The following is a 16948-nucleotide window of genomic DNA, read 5'->3' on the forward strand; positions in this document are numbered from 1 at the left end:
CCCTCTGTGACGTAGCGCTTGCCATCGTGACGGGGCCGATCGCGTGGAGCGGCCTCCTCTGTGTCCTTGCTACGAGAGCAGCTGCCCTCGTCTCCATCCTTGCCAGAGTGGTGCCCAGGTCCTACCATGTTGATACTGAACGAGGATCCTGGCTGGCAACCTTCAGGGTAAGTGCACTCCACCATGTTAACGGCGGGGAAGGGGTGAGTGTCGACCTTCATGGCGTACTGATTGAAAATCAGACGTCCTTGTTCTATCGCCATTTGGATCTGCTGACGCCACACCCTGCAGTCGTTGGTGGCATGGGAGACCGAGTTATGCCATTTGCAGTATGGCTTTCCATTCAGCTCCTGTACCGTGGGGATTTTGAGGCCTTCAGGTATCTTCAACTGCTTCTCCTTGAGTAAGAGGTCGAAGATTTGCTCAGTTTTGGTCACGTCAAAATCGAACCCTCTGGGCGGACCTGGTGGCTTTACCCATTTGCAGGACACGGGGTTTGCCCCCCGAGTCCATTCAGCCACTGCTACCTCTTGATCTCCCGCAGAGCCTTCGTCTTCATCTGCCTCAACTAGGACTACCGCACGCTTGAATTTGACCTGGTACAAGTCCGGATGGCGCTGTTCATATGCTGACAGTTTCTGAACCATGTGCGCCAGTGAAAGGTAGTCTGCTTGGGAAGCCATATCCTTGATTTGTGAGGCAAGGCCCACCACTGCCAACTCGACTGCTTCTTTTTCAGTCACACGAGCCGAATAACATCGGTTCCTCAGATTTATGAAGCGCTGGATGTATTCTGCCACGGTTTCTCCACGCTTTCTACGTATTTGAGCTAGATCGGCAATGCCGGCCTCGGAAGCTTCTGAGTGAAACTGCATATGGAACTGTTCTTCCAACTGCTTCCAAGTCCGGATCGAGTCCGGTGGCAACGAAGTGTACCACCCGAAAGCCGATCCCGTGAGGGACTGTGCGAAGAACCTCACGCGTAGTGGATCCGACGCTGAGGCCGTTCCTAGCTGTGCCAAATATCGGCTCACATGCTCGATGGAGCTGGAACCATCTGAATCACTGAACTTGGAGAAGTCAGGGAGCCGATACTTGGGTGGTAGCGGGACCAACTCGTATTCATCGGGGTACGGCTTGGAATAGCCGATTGTCCTCCTTTTCGGCACCATGCCGAACTGGTCCCTCAGGATCGTGCTGATCTGATCCACGGTGCTGGCTGCAGGAGTCGAACTCTGAAGATTCGCCGGGGTGGCATACTTAGCCAGCCATGCTTGCTTTTCCAGCTCTGAGCCAACTGCAGGAGCTGAGCTCTGGAGGCTCGTCGGGGTGGCATACTTAGCTAGCCACGTCTGCTTCTCAAGATCTGTCGCTGACGTTCCTCCTGCTTTTCCAGAAGTCCCTGCTGTCGCGGCCTGGTTTGTGAGTGCCCGATTACGCGATCGGCACGTATGTGCACATGTACCCGTGAGGGATCTCCTTAGGCGCCTCATGCAAGAACTGACAGTCACTAGGGTCACCACCAATCTTGTAGACGACGAATGCCGGTGAATTCGGCACTTCTGGTGCTGCCAACGCAAATGGCAGCGGTGGACGGGACTGGAGTGGCATCTCTCCTTGGTGTGTCCCGAGAGCTGGTCCTGACGGAGAGTACTGGTGCCTCATGATCTCCTGGATCACCCGAAGAGCGACACGCTCCAAAGTGTTCACCAGGTTCTCAGAGTGGCGGTGCAACGAGTGAGCCACCATGTAGTTAACCTCCTGACGCAGGGACCTGGTGCGCTCTTCTGACGGGGCAGACAGGTCTATCCCATCGAGCGCACCATCAGGCGAGAACCCTTTCCACCTGATGCCATGTGAACGGGTTCTGTGAAAAGAGCCGATGAGGTCGGCCTCGAGGATAGCTTTGACCTCGTCATACTTCTTCTTGAGCTCGTCGGTCAGATCCTCGTACGTGACTGGGGTGCCGTCCGCCATCTCAGATGTAGATGGCGATGTGGTTGATGTCGAAGATGGTCCCACCGGGTGTGTTGCGGTCAGAAACCCACCGGCGAGTAGCGACGGGCAACACAGTAGAGCCGGGAACAACTTAGGGATGCGGCTGGCCCTGGTCCCTCCGAGCGACGGCCCGCAAAGCCTCTGGTACGCACGTCCGATGCTGGTGCAAGGGCGTGCCACCTGACCTATACCTGGTCAGGAAGGTGATGGAGATGCCTCGCTTAGTTTCCTGCATGGCATACACGTAAACATTAAATACGAGCCTCGATCGGCTCTCAGGTTATCCTGTGAATCGGCTCAAGGAGCCGATCCACCCATGATTCGTACGAGGTGCACGAATATATGGTGGTCCTGCTTGATCAAGATAAAGCTAAAACGATCTACGACGATTTAGGGTTTTCACCGCATAATCGGATCATCCTACTCACGATTGGGCCTCGCGGTCACGTACGGTGATCGTAAGCCGGTCCTAGACAAGGCCTAAAAACCAACACAAGGTTGATCCTCGGAACATCCTGTCTAGGGCTAGCAAACGACACCCTACGCGTCGCTGGATCCTCCAACCCTTTGTAAGGCCTAACTATTGCAGATATTAAACTAATCCTTGAAAAACAAGGAGCAACCGTAACGGATCGGATCTACTAAATAATGATCAAGCGGGGTGCCGCCCCTACACCTAAGATAGGTGTAAGGGCGGCTAGATGTATAAGGGTTGCACTACGACAGCATATGATACGAAGAACAATGCTAACCCTAACACATCTAAGATAACTACGTTGCTCGCCATCAAAAAGGCTTCAGTACGAGCAACGCATGGTAACGAATAAACTTGTACTGCCTAGATCGCAAGATGCGATCTAGGCAGCATGCTTACCCGGAAGAAACCCTCGAGACGAAGGAGTTGGCGATGCGCCTAGATTGATTTGTGTTGAACGATGGTTGTTGTTTATTTCATAAACCCTAGATACATATTTATAGTCCAGGGGACTTTCTAACGTGGGAATAATCCCCACCGTGCACGAGACAAACTCTACCTAACCGACATGTATCCTACTATATTACAGATACATGGGCCAACTAGCCCAAACTTTGCATAACAGGCCGATTCACATATTTCTTCCATGTATATTCTTCAAATCCATCTTGATCGCGGCCCACCTCTGACTTGGTCAAATTCTGGTGATAACACATGCCCCCCTGGTTTTGGAATTGATAATTCCAAAATCACTCTGCTTTTTCTTCGTCGGGTCATGTCGTGGCAGAACCGTCGCAGTATCCTTCATCATGATGCCTTGCCTTCTCAACTTCTCCGCGTGACCTGGCAGTTTTTTTTTCTTTTAGGCACCACTTCCTCGGAAACTGCTGTGGCATTGAATTTCCACTATATCCCCTTTTATTTAACCGCTCCAAACAGTTTACTTCCGCATCCCCTTCGCATTAGCACTCCAAAAGCCCTCCTGCGCCACCATGTCTTCTTCCTCCTCTGCTTCATCGGATCTTTCCACCCATCGCTTCGGTGGTGGTGCAACTCTACGAGGGCGTTGAAAAGGTCGTTTTCTACCTCAGCAGAAGGATGTTGGACGCGGAGACAAGATATCCTGAGGTCGAGAAACTTTGCCTCTGCCTGTTCTTTACCTGCACCAAGCTTCATCATATCCTTTTGACGCAGAGATCATCGTCATATGCAAGTCAGATGTTGTCAAGCACATGTTGTCGGCCCCTGTTTTGAAAGGCCAACTTGGTAAGTGGATGTTTGCGTTGTCAGAGTTCGATCTCCGGTATCAGCCTGCGGGCGATCAAGGGACAAGCGTTGGCCGATCTTATAGCTGAACGGATCAGTACCAATATAGCAGCACTATCTATACGTGCATGGGCTATGTTCTTCGATGGATCGGCTTGCGACGATGGTTGTGGCATCGGCATTCTGCTCGTGTCACCTCGGGGGGCAGAATACTCCTTCTCCATCAGGTTATCTACCCCTTGCACCAACAACGTAGCAGAATATGAGGCAGTACGTAAGGGAATGGAGTTGCTACTGGGAGCCGGGGCAGAAGCAGTAGAGCTTTTTGGAGACTCCAAGTTGGTGATTAACCAGCTCACGGATGAATATAAGTGCGAGAGTGAATGGCTTTTCCCATATTGGATGGAATGCCGTGAGTTGATGACACAGTTTCGGTACATCAACTTTAATTGGGTCCCAAGATCCCAAAACACCGAGGCCAACAATCTCGCACAAATGGCGTCAGGCTATATAGATATATCTGACGGGTCGGAAGTTCAGGTACAGTTCCTGGAACAGGATGATTGGAGAGCCGAAATCTTCAATTACTTAAAAGATTCGGCTCGGGGGGCACCTAAACGAGTAAGATACAGAGCCATGAAGTATGTCCTCATAGGAGACGACATGTTGTACAGGACTTTGGAAGGGTTGCTACTCAAGTGCCTGGGACCAACTGACGCTAATCGGCTCTTACATGAGGTGCATGAAGGCGCCTGTGGAACTCATCAATCGGCTCACAAGATGAAATGGCTGATTAGGCGATCAGGGTTTTATTGGCCCACCATGCTTGAAGATTGCTTCAAATACTACAAGGGGTGCCAAGCGTGCCAGATGTTCGGGAAGATTCAGATGGTACCCGCGTCAGCAATGAACCCTATCATCAAGCCTTGGCCATTCCGAGGGTGGGGCATGGATATGATCGGTAAAATCCATCCGACGTCGAGTAAAAAACATGAATGGATTTTGGTTATCACAGATTACTTCACTAAGTGGGTGGAGGCCGTCCCTATGAAGAAGGTGAAATCAGAAGATGTGATCAAGTTTGTGAAAGAACACGTCATTCATAGGTTCGGGATTCCCCAAACTATCACGACCGATGGAGGTTCGGTCTTTATTTCTAAAGAATTCAGAAAGTTCTGCGATGACTTGGGGATTAAACTGATCCGATCATCTCCATACTATGCTCAAGCCAATGGGCAAGCTGAAGCGTCCAATCAGAGCTTGATCAAGTTGATCAAGAGAAAAATTGACGAGAACCCTAGGGATTGGCATGAAAAGTTATCAGAAGCATTGTGGGCCTACCGCATGTCGTGCCATGGAGCTATAAAAACTTCGCCATACCAGCTCGTTTATGGACAGGAAGCCGTATTACCTTGGGAAATTACGGCTGGATCAAGACGTGTCACGTTTCAGAATGATCTAACAGCTGAAGAATATGCAGCTTTGATGAGTGACACTATTGAGGACGCAACAGAACTTAGGCTTTGGTCGTTGGAGAAGATTAAAGAGAACAAAGCCAGGGTAGCTCGTGCCTACAATAAGAAGGTTAGGCCAAAGGAGTTTCAAGTTGGTGATCTAGTGTGGGAAGCTGTGTTGCCGTTAGGAACTAGGGACAAGGCATATGGCAAATGGTCTCCTAATTGGCACGGTCCGTACAAAGTCGTCCAGGCCTTGAAGGGTAATGCATACATGCTGGAACAATTGGACGGCGTTAAGTTCCCAGTAGCCGTCAATGGTCAACACCTCAAGAGGTATTTCCCAAGCATGTGGGATGATGGGCAGTAAGGTATGGAGGCCGATTTAAAATCGGCCAGTACAAAGTCGGTCTCCTAATTGGCACGGTCCGTACAAAGTCGTCCAGGCCTTGAAGGGTAATGCATACATGCTGGAACAATTGGACGGCGTTAAGTTCCCAGTAGCCGTCAATGGTCAACACCTCAAGAGGTATTTCCCAAGCATGTGGGATGATGGGCAGTAAGGTATGGAGGCCGATTTAAAATCGGCCAGTAAAAAAAAATTTCACAGCCGATGCGCAGACATCGACTTGGGAAAACATACGGAGACAACAGTACGCGATTCCAGCCGATGCACGGACATCGACTTCAGAATAATAAAGCCGATACATTGCTATCGACTCTAGAGGAATAGAAGAACAAGCTCAAATTAGCAGGTTAACGGAATCGGTTCAGACCAGAAATCATGATATTTGGGATGAATCTCCTGGTGGGTTGCTGAGGAGTTCAATCTGATGGTTTGGACGTGAGTTAGACCTGTTGGACCGCGTGTTTAGGCGACGGCTTGGCCTCAGATCGCGTTTATACTGCGAGCCGATGTCCTACTATCGGTTCTCTATACGGCGATTTCGTTCGACGATCGGCAAAGTTGACAAGGAAGCGAAATTAATTGAGGAATATTTTCTTCATTAATAGAGGGATTTCTTACAAAGAAAGAGCCGATTGCTCGGAGGAGAAGAGGACAAAAGCCGACTACTACTACTAGTCCCTAATCTAACGGCCGTTGCTGCCCTCGTCGTCGCTGCCGCCGGCGCAGCTGCTGATAGGCTCCTCATCAGAACTTCCGTAGCCTTCTACGGGAGCCTCATCTTCCTCATCGTCGTCATCGCTGTCGTCGTCCCACCAGGTGCGGAGGCGCTTCGCTGGTGGGTAACCTTCGAGGGAGTCTTCGTCGTCCTCCTCCGCCTCTTCCTCGGAGGAGGTGAAATCATCCCAGGAGAAGCGGTCGTCCTCGCTCTCCACCGCCTCTTCCCCTTCGACGAGAAATTGAAGGTCGCCTTCTCCATCGGTCAAGGATTTGTCATCCTCGGACCAGACGAAGGAATCGTGCTCCTCCTTGTCCCACGTTGTTGGGGCGAGAATGTCGTGCGCCGCCAACGAGCCCCACTCCGGCGTCGGCTCACGAGAAGAGGAAGAGTCGGAGAAGACCGACGAGGCAGAGGAGGAAGAAGAGGAGGACATGGCTACGGGAGATTGGGGGTTTTTTGGGTGCCGATGGCCGGAACAGAGCAAAGGGATGAAGTGGCAAACTGCTCAGAGCGGTTAAATAAAGGGGATATAGTAGAGATTCAATGCCACAGCAGTTTCCGAGGAGGCGGTGCCCAAAGACAACGGTCAAATCACGCGGAATAGTTGAGAAGGCATGACGTCATGATGAAGGGTGCTGCAACGGTTCTGCTCTGCCACGACATGACCCGACGAAGAAAAACAGAGTGATTTTGGAATTATCAATTCCAAAACCAGGGGGGCATGTGTTAGCACCAGAATTTGACCGAGGCAGAGGTGGGCCGCGATCAAGATGGATTTAAAGATTATACATGGAAGAATATACATGAATCGGCCTTATGTGCAAAGTTTGGGCTAGTGTGCCCGTGTATCTGTAATTTAGTAGATCGCATCTTAGATTAGAAGATAGAGTTTTACCCGTGCACGGTTAGGTGCAGGCCTAAATTAGAAAGTCCCCTGGACTATAAATATGTATCTAGGGTTTATGAAATAAACAACAACCATCGTTCAACACAAATCAATCTAGGCGCATCGCCAACTCCTTCGTCTCGAGGGTTTCTTCCGGGTAAGCATCATGCTGCCTAGATCGCATCTTGCGATCTAGGCGAAGTTTATTCGTTACCATGCGTTGCTCGTACTGAAGCCTTTTTGATGGCGAGCAACGTAGTTATCTTAGATGTGTTAGGGTTAGCATTGTTCTTCGTATCATATGCTGTCGTAGTGCAACCCTTATACATCTAGCCGCCCTTATACCTATCTTAGGCGTAGGGGCGGCACCCCGCTTGATCATTATTTAGTAGATCCGATCCGTTACGGTTGCTCCTTGTTCTTCAAGGATTAGTTTAATATCTGCAATAGTTAGGCCTTACAAAGGGTTGGAGGATCCAGCGACGCGTAGGGTGTCGTTTGCTAGCCCTAGACATGATGTTCCGAGGATCAACCTCGTGTTGGTTTTTAGGCCTTGTCTAGGACCGGCTTACGATCACCGTACGTGACCGCGAGGCCCAATCGTGAGTAGGATGATCCGATTATGCGGTGAAAACCCTAAATCGTCGTAGATCGTTTTAGCTTTATCTTGATCAAGCAGGACCACCATATATTCGTGCACCTCGTACGAATCATGGGTGGATCGGCTCCTTGAGCCGATTCACAGGATAACCTGAGAGCCGATCGAGGCTCGTATTTAATGTTTACGTGTATGCCATGCAGGAAACTAAGCGAGGCATCTCCATCACCTTCCTGACCAGGTATAGGTCAGGCGGCACGCCCTTGCACCAGCATAATCGGATCATCCTACTCACGATTGGGCCTCGCGGTCACGTACGGTGATCGTAAGCCGGTCCTAGACAAGGCCTAAAAACCAACACGAGGTTGATCCTCGGAACATCCTGTCTAGGGCTAGCAAACGACACCCTACGCGTCGCTGGATCCTCCAACCCTTTGTAAGGCCTAACTATTGCAGATATTAAACTAATCCTTGAAGAACAAGGAGCAACCGTAACGGATCGGATCTACTAAATAATGATCAAGCGGGGTGCCGCCCCTACACCTAAGATAGGTGTAAGGGCGGCTAGATGTATAAGGGTTGCACTACGACAGCATATGATACGAAGAACAATGCTAACCCTAACACATCTAAGATAACTACGTTGCTCGCCATCAAAAAGGCTTCAGTACGAGCAACGCATGGTAACGAATAAACTTGTACTGCCTAGATCGCAAGATGCGATCTAGGCAGCATGATGCTTACCCGGAAGAAACCCTCGAGACGAAGGAGTTGGCGATGCGCCTAGATTGATTTGTGTTGAACGATGGTTGTTGTTTATTTTATAAACCCTAGATACATATTTATAGTCCAGGGGACTTTCTAATTTAGGCGTGCACCTAACCGTGCACGGGTAAAACTCTATCTTCTAATCTAAGATGCGATCTACTAAATTACAGATACACGGGCACACTAGCCCAAACTTTGCACATAAGGCCGATTCATGTATATTCTTCCATGTATAATCTTTAAATCCATCTTGATCGCGGCCCACCTCTGACTCGGTCAAATTCTGGTGATAACACATGCCCCCCTGGTTTTGGAATTGATAATTCCAAAATCACTCTGTTTTTCTTCGTCGGGTCATGTCGTGGCAGAGCAGAACCGTTGCAGCACCCTTCATCATGATGTCCTGCCTTCTCAACTATTCCGCGTGATTTGACCGTTGTCTTTGGGCACCGCCTCCTCGGAAACTGCTGTGGCATTGAATCTCTACTATATCCCCTTTATTTAACCGCTCTGAGCAGTTTGCCACTTCATCCCTTTGCTCTGTTCCGGCCATCGGCACCCAAAAAACCCCCAATCTCCCGTAGCCATGTCCTCCTCTTCTTCCTCCTCCGCCTCGTCGGTCTTCTCCGACTCTTCCTCTTCTCGCGAGCCGACGCCGGAGTGGGGCTCGTTGGCGGCGCACGACATTCTCGCCCCAACAACGTGGGACAAGGAGGAGCACGATTCCTTCGTCTGGTCCGAGGATGACAAATCCTTGACCGATGGAGAAGGCGACCTTCAATTTCTCGTCGAAGGGGAAGAGGCGGCGGAGAGCGAGGACGACCGCTTCTCCTGGGACGATTTCACCTCCTCCGAGGAAGAGGTGGAGGAGGACGACGACGACTCCCTCGAAGTTTACCCACCAGCGAAGCGCCTCCGCACCTGGTGGGACGACGACAGCGATGACGACGATGAGGAAGATGAGGCTCCCGTAGAAGGCTACGGGAGTTCCGATGAGGAGCCTATCAGCAGCTGCGCCGGCGGCAGCGACGACGAGGGCATCAACGGCCCTTAGATTAGGGACTAGTAGTAGTAGTCGGCTTTTGTCCTCTTCTCCTCCGAGCAATCGGCTCTTTCTTTGTAAGAAATCCCTCTATTAATGAAGAAAATATTCCTCAATTAATTTCGCTTCCTTGTCAACTTTGTCGATCGTCGAACGAAATCGCCGTATAGAGAACCGATAGTAGGACATCGGCTCGCAGTATAAACGCGATCTGAGGCCAAGCCGTCGCCTAAACACGCGGTCCAACAGGTCTAACTCACGTCCAAACCATCAGATTGAACTCCTCAGCAACCCACCAGGAGATTCATCCCAAATATCATGATTTCTGGTCTGAACCAATTCCGTTAACCTGCTAATTTGAGCTTGTTCTTCTATTCCTCTAGAGTCGATAGCAATGTATCGGCTTTATTATTCTGAAGTCGATGTCCGTGCATCGGCTGGAATCGCGTACTGTTGTCTCCGTATGTTTTCCCAAGTCGATGTCTGCGCATCGGCTGTGATTTTTTTTTTACTGGCCGATTTTAAATCGGCCTCCATACCTTACTGCCCATCATCCCACATGCTTGGGAAATACCTCTTGAGGTGTTGACCATTGACGGCTACTGGGAACTTAACGCCGTCCAATTGTTCCAAAGATGTATGCATTACCCTTCAAGGCCTGGACGACTTTGTACGGACCGTGCCAATTAGGAGACCATTTGCCATATGCCTTGTCCCTAGTTCCTAACGGCAACACAGCTTCCCACACTAGATCACCAACTTGAAACTCCTTTGGCCTAACCTTCTTATTGTAGGCACGAGCTACCCTGGCTTTGTTCTCTTTAATCTTCTCCAACGACCAAAGCCTAAGTTCTGTTGCGTCCTCAATAGTGTCACTCATCAAAGCTGCATATTCTTCAGCTGTTAGATCATTCTGAAACGTGACACGTCTTGATCCAGCCGTAATTTCCCAAGGTAATACGGCTTCCTGTCCATAAACGAGCTGGTATGGCGAAGTTTTTATAGCTCCATGGCACGACATGCGGTAGGCCCACAATGCTTCTGATAACTTTTCATGCCAATCCCTAGGGTTCTCGTCAATTTTTCTCTTGATCAACTTGATCAAGCTCTGATTGGACGCTTCAGCTTGCCCATTGGCTTGAGCATAGTATGGAGATGATCGGATCAGTTTAATCCCCAAGTCATCGCAGAACTTTCTGAATTCTTTAGAAATAAAGACCGAACCTCCATCGGTCGTGATAGTTTGGGGAATCCCGAACCTATGAATGACGTGTTCTTTCACAAACTTGATCACATCTTCTGATTTCACCTTCTTCATAGGGACGGCCTCCACCCACTTAGTGAAGTAATCTGTGATAACCAAAATCCATTCATGTTTTTTACTCGACGCCGGATGGATTTTACCGATCATATCCATGCCCCACCCTCGGAACGGCCAAGGCTTGATGATAGGGTTCATTGCTGACGCGGGTACCATCTGAATCTTCCCGAACATCTGGCACGCTTGGCACCCCTTGTAGTATTTGAAGCAATCTTCAAGCATGGTGGGCCAATAAAACCCTGATCACCTAATCAGCCATTTCATCTTGTGAGCCGATTGATGAGTTCCACAGGCGCCTTCATGCACCTCATGTAAGAGCCGATTAGCGTCAGTTGGTCCCAGGCACTTGAGTAGCAACCCTTCCAACGTCCTGTACAACATGTCGTCTCCTATGAGGACATACTTCATGGCTCTGTATCTTACTCGTTTAGGTGCCCCCCGAGCCGAATCTTTTAAGTAATTGAAGATTTCGGCTCTCCAATCATCCTGTTCCAGGAACTATACCTGAACTTCCGACCCGTCAGATATATCTATATAGCCTGACGCCATTTGTGCGAGATTGTTGGCCTCGGTGTTTTGGGATCTTGGGACCCAATTAAAGTTGATGTACCGAAACTGTGTCATCAACTCACGGCATTCCATCCAATATGGGAAAAGTGATTCACTCTCGCACTTATATTCATCCGTGAGCTGGTTAATCACCAACTTGGAGTCTCCAAAAAGCTCTACTGCTTCTGCCCCGGCTCCCAGTAGCAACTCCATTCCCTTACGTACTGCCTCATATTCTGCTACGTTGTTGGTGCAAGGGGTAGATAACCTGATGGAGAAGGAGTATTCTGCCCCCGAGGCGACACGAGCAGAATGCCGATGCCACAACCATCGTCGCAAGCCGATCCATCGAAGAACATAGCCCATGCACGTATAGATAGTGCTGCTATATTGGTACTGATCCGTTCAGCTATAAGATCGGCCAACGCTTGTCCCTTGACTGCTTTCGCAGGCTGATACCGGAGATCGAACTCTGACAACGCAAACATCCACTTACCAAGTCGGCCTTTCAAAACAGGGGCCGACAACATGTGCTTGACAACATCTGACTTGCATATGATGATGATCTCTGCCGTCAAAAGGATGTGATGAAGCTTGGTGCAGGTAAAGAACAGGCAGAGGCAAAGTTTCTCGACCTCAGGATATCTTGTCTCCGCGTCCAACATCCTTCTGCTGAGGTAGAAAACGACCTTTTCAACGCCCTCGTAGAGTTGCACCACCACCGAAGCGATGGACGTGTCAGTTACTGACAAGTAGATGTAGAACGGCCTGTCTTGCTGGGGTGGAACTAGCACAGGCGGCGTCGTCAGATACCGCTTAATCTCATCAAAAGCCTGCTGCTGTTCTGCCCCCCAGTGAAACTCGTCATCAGATTTAGTTTTCACCAGCGCCATGAACGGCTCGATTCGTCCTGACAGATTAGAGATGAATCGTCGGACAAAATTGATCTTGCTGATGAGACGTTGGAGCTCCTTCTTCGTGGTGGGCGGCTGCATGGTGCGCACCGCCTCTTGACTTTTCAGGCCGATCTCAATTCCCCGTTCATGAACCAGAAAACCTAGGAACTGACCAGCCGTCACACCAAAAGCACACTTCTTCGGATTCATTCTCAGTCCGAACTTCCGAGTTCGGTCTAGGACGCGCCGTAAATCATCCAAGTGTCCCTCCATGGAGACAGATTTGACTACCACGTCGTCGATGTAGATTTCCACCAACTTACCGATCAGATCGTGAAATATATAATTCATGGCTCGTTGGTACGTTGCACCAGCATTCTTCAACCCAAAGGTCATGACTACATATTCAAACAAGCCTACTGCCCCCGGTACTCTGAATGCGGTCTTGTGTATATCTTCCGGAGCCATGAAGATTTGGTTATAGCCGGCGTTGCCATCCATGAAGCTCAACACCTTGTGGCCAGCAGCTGCATTGATCAATGTTTCTGCCACAGGCAGCGGATACTCATCTTTTGGAGTGGCTCTGTTGAGATCTCGGAAATCGATGGCCACACGCCATCGGCCGTCCTTCTTCTCTACAGGAACGATACTGGAGATCCACTCAGCATACCTGCATGGCCTGATGAACCCGGCGGCCAACATCTTCTCGATTTCTTTCTTGACTTCTTCCAGAATTTCGGCCCTCATCTGACGTGCTCGTTGTTGGAACGGCCGAAATCCTTTCTTAAGGGGGAGCCGATGTTCAATGATGCTCCTGTCCAACCCAGGCATCTCTGTGTAATCCCATGCAAAGCAATCTGGGTATTCTTTTAACAGAGCTATCATCTGACCCCTGAGCTGTGGATCTAACTTCTTGCTGATAAAAGTTGGTCGCGGCTTATCCCCAGGACCGATGTCGACTTCCTCTAGCTCATCAGCCGATGTAAACCCATACCCTAGCTTTCCGTCACCTGTGAGGTCAATGCCACATACTGGGAGAGCAGGCGGTGCGGATAATACGGGCCGATCGCTAGAATCGGCCTTCATCTTGATCATCACCAGGATCTTTTGGCAGTGTCGGGGCCGATCGCATGGAGCGGCTTCCTCCTTATCTTCGCTATGAGAGCAGCTGCCCTCGTCTCTACCCTTGACAGGGCGGTGCCCCAGTTCTACCATGTTGATGTTGAACGAGCATCTTGGCTGGCAACTCCCAGGGCACATGTCTTCCACCATGTCAACGGCGTATGCCGGTGAATTCGGCACTTCTGGTGCCGCCAATGCGAATGACAACGGTGGACGGGACACCATCGAGCGCACCATCAGGCGAGAAGCAAGATTAACACAAATCAATCAGAATGTGTTGCGGTCAGAAACCCACCGGCGAGTAGCGACGGGCAACACAGTAGAGCCGGGAACAACTTAGGGCTGCGGCTGGCCCTGGTCCCTCCGAGCGACGGCCCGCAAATCCTCTGGTACGCACGTCCGATGCTGGTGCAAGGGCGTGCCACCTGACCTATACCTGGTCAGGAAGGTGATGGAGATGCCTCGCTTAGTTTCCTGCATGGCATACACGTAAACATTAAATACGAGCCTCGATCGGCTCTCAGGTTATCCTGTGAATCGGCTCAAGGAGCCGATCCACCCATGATTCGTACGAGGTGCACGAATATATGGTGGTCCTGCTTGATCAAGATAAAGCTAAAACGATCTACGACGATTTAGGGTTTTCACCGCATAATCGGATCATCCTACTCACGATTGGGCCTCGCGGTCACGTACGGTGATCGTAAGCCGGTCCTAGACAAGGCCTAAAAACCAACACGAGGTTGATCCTCGGAACATCCTGTCTAGGGCTAGCAAACGACACCCTACGCGTCGCTGGATCCTCCAACCCTTTGTAAGGCCTAACTATTGCAGATATTAAACTAATCCTTGAAGAACAAGGAGCAACCGTAACGGATCGGATCTACTAAATAATGATCAAGCGGGGTGCCGCCCCTACACCTAAGATAGGTGTAAGGGCAGCTAGATGTATAAGGGTTGCACTACGACAGCATACGATACGAAGAACAATGCTAACCCTAACACATCTAAGATAACTACGTTGCTCGCCATCAAAAAGGCTTCAGTACGAGCAACGCATGGTAACGAATAAACTTGTACTGCCTAGATCGCAAGATGCGATCTAGGCAGCATGATGCTTACCCGGAAGAAACCCTCAAGACGAAGGAGTTGGCGATGCGCCTAGATTGATTTGTGTTGAACGATGGTTGTTGTTTATTTCATAAACCCTAGATACATATTTATAGTCCAGGGGACATTCTAACGTGGGAATAAACCCCACCGTGCACGAGACAAACTCTACCTAACCGACACGTATCCTACTATATTACAGATACACGGGCCAACTAGCCCAAACTTTGCATAACAGGCCGATTCACGTATTTCTTCCATGTATATTCTTCAAATCCATCTTGATCGCGGCCCACCTCTGACTCGGTCAAATTCTGGTGATAACAGTCTTATAATGTTTTCAATATGTCTTTTATGTGAGTTTTGCTGCACCGGTTCATCCTTGTGTTTGTTTCAAATAGCCTTGCTAGCCTAAAACTTGTATCGAGAGGGAATACTTCTCATGCATCCAAAATCCTTGAGCCAACCACTATGCCATTTGTGTCCACCATACCTACCTACTACATGGTATTTCTCCGCCATTCCAAAGTAAATTGCTTGAGTGCTACCTTTAAAATTCCATCATTCACCTTTACAATATATAGCTCATGGGACAAATAGCTTAAAAACTATTGTGGTATTGAATATGTACTTATGCACTTTATCTCTTATTAAGTTGCTTGTTGTGCGATAACCATGTTCATTGGGGACGCCATCAACTACTCTTTGTTGAATATCATGTGAGTTGCTATGCATGTTCGTCTTGTCTGAAGTAAGGGAGATCTACCACCTTATGGTTAAGCATGCATATTGTTAGAGAAGAACATTGGGCCGCTAACTAAAGCCATGATCCATGGTGGAAGTTTCAGTTTTGGACATATATCCTCAATCTCATATGAGAATAATAATTGTTGTCACATGCTTATGCATTAAAGAGGAGTCCATTATCTGTTGTCCATGTTGTCCCGGTATGGATGTCTAAGTTGAGAATAATCAAAAGCGAGAAATCCAAAATGCGAGCTTTCTCCTTAGACCTTTGTACAGGCGGCATGGAGGTACCCCATTGTGACACTTGGTTAAAACATGTGCATTGCGATGATCCGGTAGTCCAAGCTAATTAGGACAAGGTGCGGGCACTATTAGTATACTATGCATGAGGCTTGCAACTTGTAAGATATAATTTACATGATACATATGCTTTATTACTACCGTTGACAAAATTGTTTCATGTTTTCAAAATCAAAGCTCTAGCACAAATATAGCAATCGATGATTTTCCTCTATGGAGGACCATTCTTTTACTTTCATTTTTGAGTCAGTTCACCTATTTCTCTCCACCTCAAGAAGCAAACACTTGTGTGAACTGTGCATTGATTCCTACATACTTGCATATTGCACTTATTATATTACTCTATGTTGACAATATCCATGAGATATACATGTTACAAGTTGAAAGCAACCGCTGAAACTTAATCTTCCTTTGTGTTGCTTCAATGCCTTTACTTTGAATTATTGCTTTATGAGTTAACTCTTATGCGAGACTTATTGATGCTTGTCTTGAAGTACTATTCATGAAAAGTCTTTGCTTTATGATTCACTTGTTTACTCATGTCATATACATTGTTTTGATCGCTGCATTCACTACATATGCTTTACAAATAGTATGATCAAGGTTATGATGGCATGTCACTCCAGAAATTATCTTTGTTATCGTTTTACCTGCTCGGGACGAGCAGAACTAAGCTTGGGGATGCTGATACGTCTCCGATGTATCAATAATTTCTTCTGTTCCATGCCACATTATTGATGTTATCTACATGTTTTATGCACACTTTATGTCATATTCGTGCATTTTCTGGAACTAACCTATTAACAAGATGCCGAAGTGCCAGTTGCTGTTTTCTGCTGTTTTTGGTTTCAGAAATCCTAGTAAAGAAATATTCTCGGAATTGGACGAAATCAACGCCCAGGGTCCTATTTTGCCACGAAGCTTCCAGAAGACCGAAGAGGAGACGAAGTGGGGCCACGAGGCAGCCAAACCCTAGGGCGGCGCGGCCCCTGCCTTGGCCGCGCGGCCCTATGGTGTGGGCCCCTCGTGTGGCCCCCTGACCTGCCCTTCCGCCTACTTAAAGCCTCTGTCGCGAAACCCCCAGTACCGAGAGCCACGATACGGAAAACCTTACTGAGACGCCGCCGCCGCCAATCCCATCTCGGGGGATTCAGGAGATCGCCTCCGGCACCCTGCCGGAGAGGGGAATCATCTCCCGGAGGACTCTACGCCGCCATGGTCACCTCCGGAGTGATGTGTGAGTAGTCTACCCCTGGACTATGGGTCCATAGCAGTAGCTAGATGGTTGT

Source organism: Lolium perenne, chromosome 1, assembly GCF_019359855.2.
Source record: "Lolium perenne isolate Kyuss_39 chromosome 1, Kyuss_2.0, whole genome shotgun sequence".
Taxonomy (NCBI): domain Eukaryota; kingdom Viridiplantae; phylum Streptophyta; class Magnoliopsida; order Poales; family Poaceae; genus Lolium; species Lolium perenne.